Source organism: Mus musculus, chromosome 1 (genome assembly GCF_000001635.26).
Source record: "Mus musculus strain C57BL/6J chromosome 1, GRCm38.p6 C57BL/6J".
Classification (NCBI taxonomy): Eukaryota; Metazoa; Chordata; class Mammalia; order Rodentia; family Muridae; genus Mus; species Mus musculus.
In genome coordinates, this window is record NC_000067.6 from 22,263,830 (window position 1) to 22,276,388 (window position 12,559).

Genomic DNA, 12,559 nt, shown 5'->3' on the forward strand with positions numbered 1-12,559 from the left:
GGGCTGGTTGGTAAGACAGCCCTGAGCTCTTTTCAGGACAGGGTTTTACAGAAAATGGCAAGCAAGCAAAGGGGTTTCTAGTCTGGCACACTTCTGAATAGGGGGCCATTACAAAATTTTGTTACCCTTTAACATAATTGTCTGGTGCTGGGAGCTAAACCGTAAAATTAACTTCTACTTTCCTCCTGACTGGCGGTTGTTAGGAAGTGAAGTGCCAGGGGCAAGCTTGTTAGAGAGAATAACCGGGAAACTGGTCTTGTTTGGGAGTAGCCTGGGAACTGGTGCTAGATGCTGGCTTGTTAGTTAACTCTGCTCATCCTTAGGTCAGGTTCTCTAAGATGGAGTCTAAACCCAGGATCTGGTCTCTCAGCTGGAATAGATTTGATTTCTGGTTGGTGGCCATAATGCTTGTGCTGAGCTGCTCAAGGGAAGTGGAAGTAAAGACTTGGTGGCAAATTTTACATCCTGGCAATTGGGGTCATGGTTCACTAGCTCCCGATGGGTTCTGGCCACGCCCTCTAGAAGCTAGTGATTATGGGAGGATCAACAAAGTGTATTCCTGGAATGTTGAGTTTCTTGTGGGTGATTTCTCCAGCTAAAGAAAATCTACTTAGGAAGCCATAGATGAATAGGTGACAATGAATTTACAGAATGAGGAAAGCCACGAAGAAAGAGCAAGCCAGGTCCTTAACAAGCTTTTATTTAGACATATGTTCCATGGAAAGAATTCCAGATACCCCAGCAACATAGTGGAGCAGTAGGAAGGAGAATTTCTAGTCAATCCACATTCAATAGAGGAAAAATAATACAGGTTCTATACATTTTAGCTAACTAACAAGATGTGGGGAGATCATACATTTTACTTTGCAAATTAGTTTTTACGGAAATTCAGTTCTTCTCTTACTATCTTCTTTTAAAAACATGGAGAAGATTTCACCCAAATGATTTGTGAAAACCTCACAATGGGTAACTGACTGCCTAAAATAACAATATCAACTGACTAAATAAAAATCCACTCTCTTTCCTCAAGTGGCGCCATTTTTGTGTTCACTAATATTAGAAAGAAGCAAAGATTTTGAAGTAATATTTAAGGGACGCTTAAATTCGAAAAGCTATTTCCAGGCATTGTGGCTCATACTTGTAATCCCAGTCCTTGTAAAGTTGGGACCAGAGGATTGTAGCAAGAGAAAACCATTTGAACTACACAGCAAGACCCTGTTACAAATATCTTTTAAAAATTAAAAAGCTCCTTAAAACACTCCTCAGAACTGGGCATATATATCTCAGTGGAAGAGCACTTGTTTAGTATGGGTAAGCTCTTGACTAGATCTCCATCCCCTAAGGGAATCAAACAGAATTTCCAAACTACCATTTTTACAACAATAGCATCCATATTTAATGGTAATGGTATTGGTAATAAAAGTGATAACAGTGCCCTAAGCACTTATCGTACATTGGGAATTTTGCTAAGCACATCTGCATATATTGTCTAATTATCACATTGTTTTTTGAAAATCATATAATTCACCTGAGTTAGAGATAAAGTTTTTAAACCACTTGAAAATTCCTCCAGTGCTTGTCAACATTGGAACTTGTTTCACCCCTAGCATATCTTGTCTATTCTATTCTGTTGGCATCCTTTTGCACACACACTACTGGGTCCCACTGTATTCCAACCAATGTGGAATCTAACTTCATTTCCTCTCATCAAGGATGGTTTAATCACCATGAGAGGTCTGTGTCCTTCTTATCCTGAGAATACTCTATACAAGACTCTACAACATCTATCACACGTCTCTAGAACACTGACACACTGACAGAGTTATGTGGGGAAATCTGACTGGCTCAGTCTGGACATCTCCTGGACCTGCTTATCCTTTCTTGGGTTGAGTTTTTTTCTCCGTGTGAATAGCACCACCTGTCTTCTAGGGGTAGAGGCAACATTAAAGCTTGGTGCATTAACTATATAAATGACTTGCAACTAGGCAAGGTCTTCAAGGAGACGATTACAATGTCCTTTCCTAGAGGTAGTTCAGGCTATGTCTTCCTCATTCCCTCAGCCTTTATCTCAAGAGAACAGATTACTCAAATAATTATTGAAAACGCTCCTTGTCCAGCACTGTGCTGGCCACTTTCAAAAGCTAAAATAAACATAATCCTTGATGTCAAGAAAATTATTTGGCCAGCAAAAACAATAGGCGTGAACAAAAATAATAGGCATTCCCCAAATAATAACAATAGAATGTGATAATAAAAGTCGTGGGTGCCATCCCAGGGAGCAGAGAGGAAGAACTCCATCCAGGAGCAGTCAAGACAAGTTTACAGATGTGCAGTGAACCACAACAACAACAACAACAACAACAACAAAAAGTAAGATTCTTGAATCTTCCACATACATTCCCCTAGTGGAAAAGATGGCAAGGCAGCCTTTCTTCTGGTCCTTAATGAACAAAGCAAGCAGAGGGCAGGAAACTTCTGAGTATCACCTACTCACTGCACTTTCACATTTGCTTGCAGGAAGACTAGAAAGACTTCTGTGACCAACTAAGGAAGGCAACGGTTCCTTGTGGGGCTCACGTGTTCTTGCTCATGGTTTATAAGCCCCATTTATTGATCCAGAGAAGGCAACAACTTTCTGGACTAGGAACTGACAACCAGATGAGATCTGAGGGAGAAGAGAGTCGCGATCCCTTCTTGTAACGATCATTTGCCTTTGCTCTGGTCACTAAAAGTGTGTCTTGCATGCGGTATTAGGCTTTAAGCTTCACCAATCAACCAAGAATCCACAGTCCCAGTCGTTCATTCCTGATGCAGTTTCCTTGGCAACCATGGCCCTGCCAGAAAGCTCACCAACCCACAGTGAGACTGTGTGAAGCCCAGCAGCTCTGTCAGGAACTCTCAGCTTTTAAATAATAGGAGACCACACTGAGATACTTTCTTGCTCAAACGCCAACCTGGATGCCATCATTCTGTATTTGTGGTGCGCCTTTCATCTGGGCAGTTCAAAGCAGGACTGGGTCGGACCTTATGGAGATGAACGTTATAGTTAGTCACACGTTCTGGAAAGGAACCAGAAACGAGGTGTGAGGGAAATCAAAGGACTCTGTAGCCGAGTGCTGACTTCGCCCCTTCCTTTCTTTTGCTTTCTCCCTTCCTTTTATGTCTTCCTAATGTTCGTCCCCATTTCCTTTACTCCTATTATATATTTCTTAAGTGATATCCCTGGCACTCCCTTGCAGTCAATCTTTACAGTTGCCTCTAGAAAGACCAAACTCGAAGGCTGGACTTGAGATCGCCCACTCTGTAGGTTCCTCCATTGACTTTGCTGTCACCTGAGCTAAACATGACTAGTGTCCATGTCAGATGCTGCTACTGCAGGTTTCATTCAGATCATCTGAGTCACTCTTTTCTTTCCTTGCCTCAATTGATGATCTTGGAGGGAGTCCCTAAAGAGCCCTCAATATCAGAGAAGACAAGAAGAGTCCCTGTACAAAAATTAAAACGTTCCAACAAAATCACTTAGGGCAGAGTTCTCCCAAGATTAGTGTCCAGATACCTCCCCAGGGATGACATTATAAGACGCCTTTGATTCAGTTTTGGATGGAATCTGAGGTTCCACATCTCCAACAAGCTCTCAAGTCACACTGCTCCTAGTGGTTGGGTTAGAAGACCAGCCTTTGAGGAAGGAAGGGCTCTGGCTCTGTGTCTGCATCTATACTGTTCCTCTGTGGGCTGTTAGGATGAGAGTGGGAAACACAGGTCCCGTTCTTATACCGTTTTGTATAATCAAGAATGCTTCATGTATTCCTTTGAGACATGCAAGGTAGTCAGTATTATTGTCTGTGTTTTCTGTTCAATATCAGAAAATAGTGAGATTTCACAACCAGTTGTTTATACCCGTCACAAAAAGATTAATTTAGGAGTTGAGAGATACTAGCGTCTTATAGAGGACCTTTAAGTGCCACATCAGATGGCTCATGATCACTTGTCATTCCAACTCCGGTGTATCTCATGCCCTCTTCTGGCCTCTTGGGCACTCACGTGCATGTCACCAAACACAGACATGCATGTATATAGGTAATGTTAAAATGAATAATACATTTTTAAAAAAGAAAAACCCAACTTGAACGTTTTGTTGTTATTGTAAAAAGTATAAATTGTTGCAGTGGCTGTTAAAACGCATCTAGCAAGTTGTTTCAAGGACTCACAGAAAGGTTTTCAGAGACATTTTGAAGGTCTTGTTGTTGTTATTTCTTGGCTTCTTTTTGCTTTTTTGTTTTTGTTCATTTGTTGATGGGAAGCTCCCAGATTCATAGTTAATGGAACTTTACTGATTCAGTGGCTATGGTCTGGCTTCTCTCCAGACTGACTTAGTTACTCGTGGTAATGAGACTGGGAAGATACCAGACGCGAATCGGCTTCCACCTGAACCTGAATGGAAATGACCTCATTTACCTGAACCACAGGCATGCCGGGAACGTGAGAATGTACCTGTGTTTGCAACTCTTTGTAATAGTTAATATCCTTAGAAGAGGTCTTGCCACACCCAAACTCCAATGACAGCCTCAGGGATCTAGGGTAGAAGGGCAAAGGAATGTGGTGACAGAGACTGCCACCTTCCAAAGGCCACCTGGAGCTTCAGAAACTAGGAAGGTTATGAAAAGATTCTTCCTATATTCTAAGGCTACTCAATCCCTCTGAGTTACCATGGCTTTGTGTTTCTGACCTCTCGGGGCTTACACACAACTCTTGTTATTTTATGTCACCCACTTTGTGGTAATTTGTTGTGGTAGACCTAGGAGCCTTCACAATTTCCCAACGTTTAACATAGTCTAGCTTTGTATGTTTCCCCCCCCCCCCCCCCCCGGCTCTTCAAGCTTCCAGATGTTTAACCCAGCCTGGCTTTGAATGTTTTCCCGTGTGCCTCAGAGCTCCCGATGCCTAGCTTCTGTTGTCTGGTCTGGGCACTTAGGGGTTGCTTGTAACGTGATCCTGAGCATCAACCAACTCCGTATTGAGTAAGTGATTCTCCGGCCAGACTCATTAAGGAAAATCACACGAACTTACTGCAATTTGAAAGCTTTAAGAGTAAAACTCCGTATTACAAAAGAAGGCATCGTACGTAATTCTTTAATGAGAAAGAATGATAAGGATGTGGACATTTTTGAAATTTTAAGACAGTTAAAGTTCCAAAGCAGATGTGTTTATGTAATGGTAAAGACAGTTTCCGAGGTTTGGCCTCAAACTTTCAAGTTTGGTCCATTCTGCTGTAATTGCTCTTGAGATTTTTATGGCAATGGTACTGTGAAGGGTATCCAAGCTGCATGAAGCGCTGCTGCCATCTTGTGGCTGAAATGCCCCACTACATTTGTTTTCTACTTGGGCAAGACAGAGTTCAGAGTGGAAGTCAGGTTTTAATATTGAACTTGTGTCCTTCAGCTGGTGTGGCAGAGTATGACAGCACATGCTCTCTTTTCTTTTTTATTCGACAAGGGAGGAGAACAATATAATACAGCTGCCAATAATCGGTGGCAATTCACAAATACCACTCTCTCCGAAGATGAGAGCACACTGGGAATTTCAATTTGAGTTGTAGTCCCTGCTCAATCTGTGTGTGCGTGGTCTTCAACACGCGGGGTTCTGGAGAGGAAAGATGAGGAGGTCACAGTTTTAAGAGGCCAGCTACTACCCACTCTGTATTTGAGGTTTCTTCTATGTTTTTCTGCCGTGAGGCCATCTACCCACACTCTGGAGAGTCTTTTGTTTGTTTAATTTTCTGTCATCTAGCATTTTGATTGCCTAGTTTTCTAGGAAAAGGAATTTTAAAAACCTCTGAGTCATGTTTGATATACAGTTGCCATATATTAAAATTATTGTTCTTCGGCACCAGCTTCCTTTTTCCCTTAGTAGATATTCCTGAGTGATACACACCAGCATCTCCACTCCCTAAACCATAATCAAATTGCCAAACACACTAATGCTCAGAATCATGACCTGAGGTCTTAAGAGTGGATGTTCTAGGACCTACCTCTACCATCACCACTACAAATGTGTGAGGAGAACACCTCATAACTCTTTAAGATATTATTTGAAAGCCTCACTCCAAGAATGTCTCAAGAACATAAATGAAGCCCTAAAACATTGTTCTCAGGTATGAAATTGGTAATTTTAATCAAATGTAAGAGTTATAAATGGCTAGGGAAATGAATTTGGCTTTATTTCAATGCAGTTTTGAGCAGCTAGTCCCTCAGAGTGAAGGCAGAACTCAGGTTGATTGGTTTGTTTAATATATGTGTTCATTTGTTTCTCTCTTCCTTGTTAGTATGTTTATTGTTTATTATTAATACTACATTTAATGGTTGTTTTGTTCATTGATGTGACAAAATAGTCAGAAGCAACGTGAGACAGAGTGGTCCTTAGGTGGTGAAGGCAGGAATGTGAAGCCAGCTTCATTGCACCCATGGCCAGGAAGCAGGGATGATGGCCAGTATTCTGCTCAGTGTTTCATGCTTGACTCACTCTGGGTCTCCAGCCAATGGAATGGAGCTGTTAATCCAACAGACGTGAGGAGAAAGACCACTGATGCGATTCATGGCCAAACTAATTAAGGCGAGCTTTGTTTTTTTTTTTTTTTTTTTTTTTTGTTTTGTTTTGTTTTGTTTTAATTTTATTTTATTTTTATTAGGTATTTTTCTCGTTTACATTTTCAATGCTATCCCAAAAGTCCGCCATACCCCCCCCCCCAATCCACTACCCACCCACTCCCCCGTTTTGGCCCTGGGGTTCCCCTGTACTGGGGCATATACAGTTTGCAAGTCCAATGGGCCTCTCTTTGCAGTGATGGCCAACTAGGCCATCTTTTGATACATATGCAGCTAGAGTCAAGAGCTCCAGGGTACTGGTTAGTTCATAATGTTGTTCCACCTATAGGGTTGCAGTTCCCTTTAGCTCCTTGGGTAATTTCTCTAGCTCCTCCATTGGGGGCCGTGTGACCCATCCAATAGCTGACTGTGATCATCCACTTCTGTGTTTGCTAGGCCCCGGCATAGTCTCACAAGAGACGGCTATATCTGGGTCCTTTCAGCAAAATCTTGCTAGTGTATGCAATGGTGTCAGCGTTTGGGAGCTGATTATGGGATGGATCCCTGCATATGGCAATCACTAGATGGTCCATCCTTTCGTCACAGCTCCAAATTTTGTCTCTGTAACTCCTTCAATGGGTGTTTAGTTCCCATTTCTAAGAAGGGGCAAAGTGTCCACACTTTGGTCTTCATTCTTCATGAATTTCATGTGTTTAGCAAGTTGTATCTTATATCTTGGGTATCCTCAGTTTCTGGGCTAATATCCACTTATCAGTGAGTACATATTGTGCGAGTTCCTTTGTGTTTGGGTTACCTCACTCAGGATGATGCCCTCCAGGTCCATCCATTTGCCTAGGAATTTCATAAATTCATTTTTTAATAGCTGAGTAGTACTCCATTGTGTAAATGTACCACATTTTCTGTATCCATTCCTCTGTTGAGGGGCATCTGGGTTGTTGTTTTGCTGTGGCACTAACTTTGGGGGAACCTAAAAGTCACATACTGGTGACTCCAAGGTTTCCTTCAACCTGGTAGTAATTAGTGTTCATCTGCTCAGCTTTGCTGAGTGTTAGCCAGCACAAAGGAAACTTGTACTTTGAGCTACTAGACACTTTGGCTCTTATTTCCATTCGCAGTTACCTGCCTCCTGCTAAAGAAATATTGAACACCATGTTAAAGATAGGAAACCCTCAGATTTTTTTTTTAAGAGGTTAGAAGCAACACTGCATGACCATGCCCCGCCACCTGCTTCTTTACCCTGGTATTTGAAACCTAGTGACCTCATTTCCATTTTCAGTGTTCCACTGACCTCTTTCCTGTTGTTAGCACAGACTGTGTTCTGATGCGAGGTTTGGCCCTGTGATATGGTTCTCATCGGATATTTTATTTGGTTAGGAGAGCCTTCTTGTATGACTGCGCTTCTGTCTGACCTCAGGCATAATCATGGGTTCATTGAAGTCCTGGTTATAAAAGCTTTTCTTTTCCCTTATATATATATATATGATTATTTGGTGATTTACTAACCTAAAGCACTCAAAAGATTTGGGTGAACAAATAAAGTATGAATGGAAAGTACCCTTCTCCAATTCCTCATGGACTTCTGTTAGGGCCAAGGTCCAGTGCCTAGGGATAGGAGGGAGGTCACTAGAGGCCAAGAGGTTGAAGAGATTGTGGGAAGTCACAAGCAGATAAGACATTATTTATTTGTGGTAAGGAACACCACACAGACCAACAACCTCTGGCAGACTCAAGATATGTACTAGCACATGTAGGCCAAAGACAGGCAAGCATAGAATACAAACAAACCAGCACACAGGTTATAGGCATGCAGTTCTACAGAAGTCAAAAGCACCCAGTACAAGGAATGATCCTGACCTCAAAGCCAGATTTATATGACACTCACACATTTAGGTCACAAATAGTTAGATAACAAATTACTTCACTGTTTACTTTGGGGTTCTCTGGACATTCGGTGTCAGCCATTTTTGTCCTGAGTCTAAGGCCCCAACTCCAGTATTCAGAATCTGCGATCTTGGACCATGCTGTCTAAACATTGCAGGTTATCATGGCCCTCTGTTCCTTATGATTTCTTTAATCTCTCAATGGCTTCATCATCATTTTCAAGAATAAATCAAACACATGTGGCTCAATGATCAAGATTGTGCAATTACAAATGAGACAGAACACAAGAACCTATCTAGGTGATGGGTTTAATCCATAGCTGGCTAGATGGTCCTCACTGTCATATATGCAGTCCACTGTTAACAAAAATACTGTTATGTGGCTCATAATTATATTTTGAAACTTGGAGAGTGAAGGAGCATGACCCAATAAAATGGCTTTGGGTTTATATGATTAGTAGTTTTCTAACTCTGATATGAGGAGCTGGACCACTGGATCAGGTGCTGTAGGTTTGGTTTGGAGCTTAGACTTCTTAGACAGATAGAGACAGTAAAGATAACATAGACCCAGAGCAAAACAAACCAGAAACATGCCAGAAACACGGGGAGTGGACAAAGTAACAGAATGGTCCAGATGTGTCTCCTTCTACTTTGTACCCATCTCAATAGTTATACACGGAAGATGCTGATGAAGAGGGCCTGGCTGACAAACCCTTTTACTTTGTGTTATGTTGGCAGTCGGGGTCAAGCCCACTCCAAGTATCTCTTGTGCAAGGACAAGGCTCTCTTGATAGGCAATAGGGGCCAAAGTACAGAGTCCCTGAAGCAGGGCTGTGGGACCTGCTTGTTCTAGACATCGTGGTGATAGTAGGGACTTCGGTTTGATTCAGCATGGAGATTTCAGAACAAAATTCAGTTTTACTCAATGTTAGAGAACAACAACCATTAGGCAAAGCCTATCTCAGAGGAGGAAATTCATATTCGTAGTCAAAGCTGCTTAAAAAATTGGACGTAGTTTTGGGCAGTTAGGAAGAATTGTAGAGAATATTTCAACAAAATATTGGGAAATATGAACCAGGTGAAGATATGGGGAGGGTTGCCAAAGTTAGCAAGAGAAAACACGTGATTCTCAGTTGCATTTTAATTTCAGATAAGCAAGTAATTTTTAAAAGCCTTCACATAACTTTAATCATGTGCTGTTTATTTGACTCATATTTAATTGGAAATCATGAGTTTGATCTGGAAACCCTAAATTGGAGAAGTCAGTGAGCAAGGGGTGAGGGCTGGATGCAGGGGGAGAAAGGCCACTTCTGAAGAGTTTGGAGATGAGGGGACGAGAGGGATAAACTGGAATTCTCTTCCGAGCGGAGACCTGACCCACTGGCCTAGAGTTCTCATGCTCACACTCCCCTGGCTATCTATGTATGAGATTGCCCACACTGGAGTAACTGACAGATAATTAGCTAGAATCAGAAACAAATACATATGACATGTATTTGAAACACAACCAAAAAAAGTTTTAAAACCTGAAGACCTCCCCATACTGTGAAATTAGTATAACCTGAATAAGGTCAACTCATGAGAACATTACACATACACTAATATTTACTACATGTCATTACATTATTGTGTAACAACATAATTACATTATCACTACTCATAATAATTACTATAATATTATATTATGACATTACTGCTACTTACTATTGTTATTACTAACAATATAGCTATATTACCTTTTATAAAAATTGTCACAATTTTATTACAACTATTTGGAATGTACACTGGTCATATTCTCTCCTATTATCCTCTCTTACTTACTTTGCCCTCCTACAAAATACTTTCTCCTTCCCAACAAATGCCCATCCTATTGTCACGCCTTCTACATTTGTGGTTCACTGCACACACTTAGTGCTGCTATCTGTATTTGATTTACTTGAACGAGGGCAACTTTCCAGTGGCTCTCAGTGAGGAATATGACTTTTGTACCCTGCCTAAACTGCCTAACCATTAGCTCTTTAGAGCTCCTCAGCAAGAGGTCTGGCCTTGTGATCCACTCCCATCCTCCTTGATTGAATGTTGATAAGAACAGGGTTGAGCAGGGAGCCATTGCTTCTGTGAGTTCAAGGATGCAGCAGCTATTCTGTAATCAGAAGACAGCTCTCCAGCTTGTCACATGACTCATTTCCACACTCCAGCACATAGATTCTTTCCACTCTTCTTCTGTAATGCGTTCCTCCATCCTTAGCCTCTCAAGGCTTTTAACATGAAGTTAAAGTAGATTTTGTCAAAGGCTTTTCCTGCATCTATGAACATAATCATGTGAATTTTTCTTGAGTACATTTATATCATAAATATATTTATTGGTGAATGTATGTTGAACCATTTCTGCATCTCTAGAATGAAATCAGTTTGATCCTGATAGTCTTCTTGATATGTTTTTGTATTTAGTTTGCAAGTGCTTTATATAGAACATTTTATATTCGTTAGGAAGATGATTGTATAACATTTTCTGTGTGTTGTGTCCTTATCTGATTTTGGTATGAGAATAATACCTGTTTCAGAAAAAAAAAAAAAGAGAGAGAGAGTTCAGAAGATTTTCTTCCTTCTGTATTTTATGGGGTAATTTGAGAAGTTAGTGTTAGCTCTGATTTAAAGGTTAGGAGAATTCTGCAGTGAATTCATTCATTTTTTTAAAAATGTATTTTCAGCTTTTTGACAAAGTGATTCATGTAAACATCTTCTGATCACATGTTACCCCCTCTACTCCCACCTACCCCATATTTCTATCTTCTATCTCCATGTCACCGCCTTCCTCCTCCTCTTCCTCCTCCTCTTCTTCTTTCCCTTTTATAATACACTGAATTCAGTTATTCCTGCCTCCATGAACACAGGTATAGAGTTCACACCCAGAACAAGGGCAACCTATCAGTGGTCACACACTTGAAGAAAGATATCTTCCTCTGCCCAGTAGCTGGCAACTGCCAGCATTCTTTAGGTGGGATCAAGTCTCGTGATTCCCTCTTCCATCCATGCTGGAATCTTGACTGGCTCGATTTTGTGCAGGTCTTGTCCAGGCATAGTAACCATAGCAACCATAGTTGCTTTAGTTCATGATTATGTCATGTGTAGAAGGAAGCATTTCACAGCATTCCTCCTACCCCCTAGCTCCCGTGTTCTTGCAGTCCCTTCCTTCCTGGTGTCCCCTGAGTCTTCAGCATGTGTGACAGTAATGTCCCACTTAGTGCTGAGACTCAACATTCACTTACTCAGCACTGTGGTTAATGGACCACTATCTGAAGAAGCTTCTCTGATCAAAGTTGAAAGATGCACTGATCTATGGACTTTTTGCTAGGTTTAGTACCATGTGTGAATACCTTCCTTTGGAGCAGGCCACATATCCAATTGGAATGTGATTGGTTTCCTAGCAACAGCTATGCCACAATTGCACCAGAAGGGACATCTTGCCTGGCAGAAGACCTGGCCTTTTGCTTTTTTAGCTAGTAAGTTTAGTTTTCCTGATAACTGCTTAAAGTTCATTGTTTGCTGTAGATCTGCTTAAATTTTATCTTTTTTTATTTTTGAATTTGAAATGTAACTACGTCATTCTCAATTGCCTTTCTTTCCTCCAGTCCTTCCCATGTTTCACAACTCCTTGATCTCTCTAGATTCATTCATGGCCTCTATTTCTTCAGTTCACACACACACACACACACACACAGAGAGAGAGAGAGAGAGAGAGAGAGACAGACAGACAGACAATAGACAGACACACACATACATACTTACCTAAGTTAGCAGTACATCTTGATTAGTTTGTTTGATGGTTTTGTATATATGTGTATTTGTATCATGTATGATTTTAGGGCTGAGCACTTGATATTGGATAACAAACTGAGGGATTCTTCCCTAGAAAAGGCAATTTCTCTTTCTCTCAGCAAAACTTACTTGCCTGTAGCTCTTTGTCTAGGGTTGATGCCTCCTAAGATTTCCTCTTTCCATATCTGCATGTCTATTGATGTATTTTGGTCAAGTTTTGACTCTGGTTAAAAGTTATATTAAGATTGTCTGCTTTGC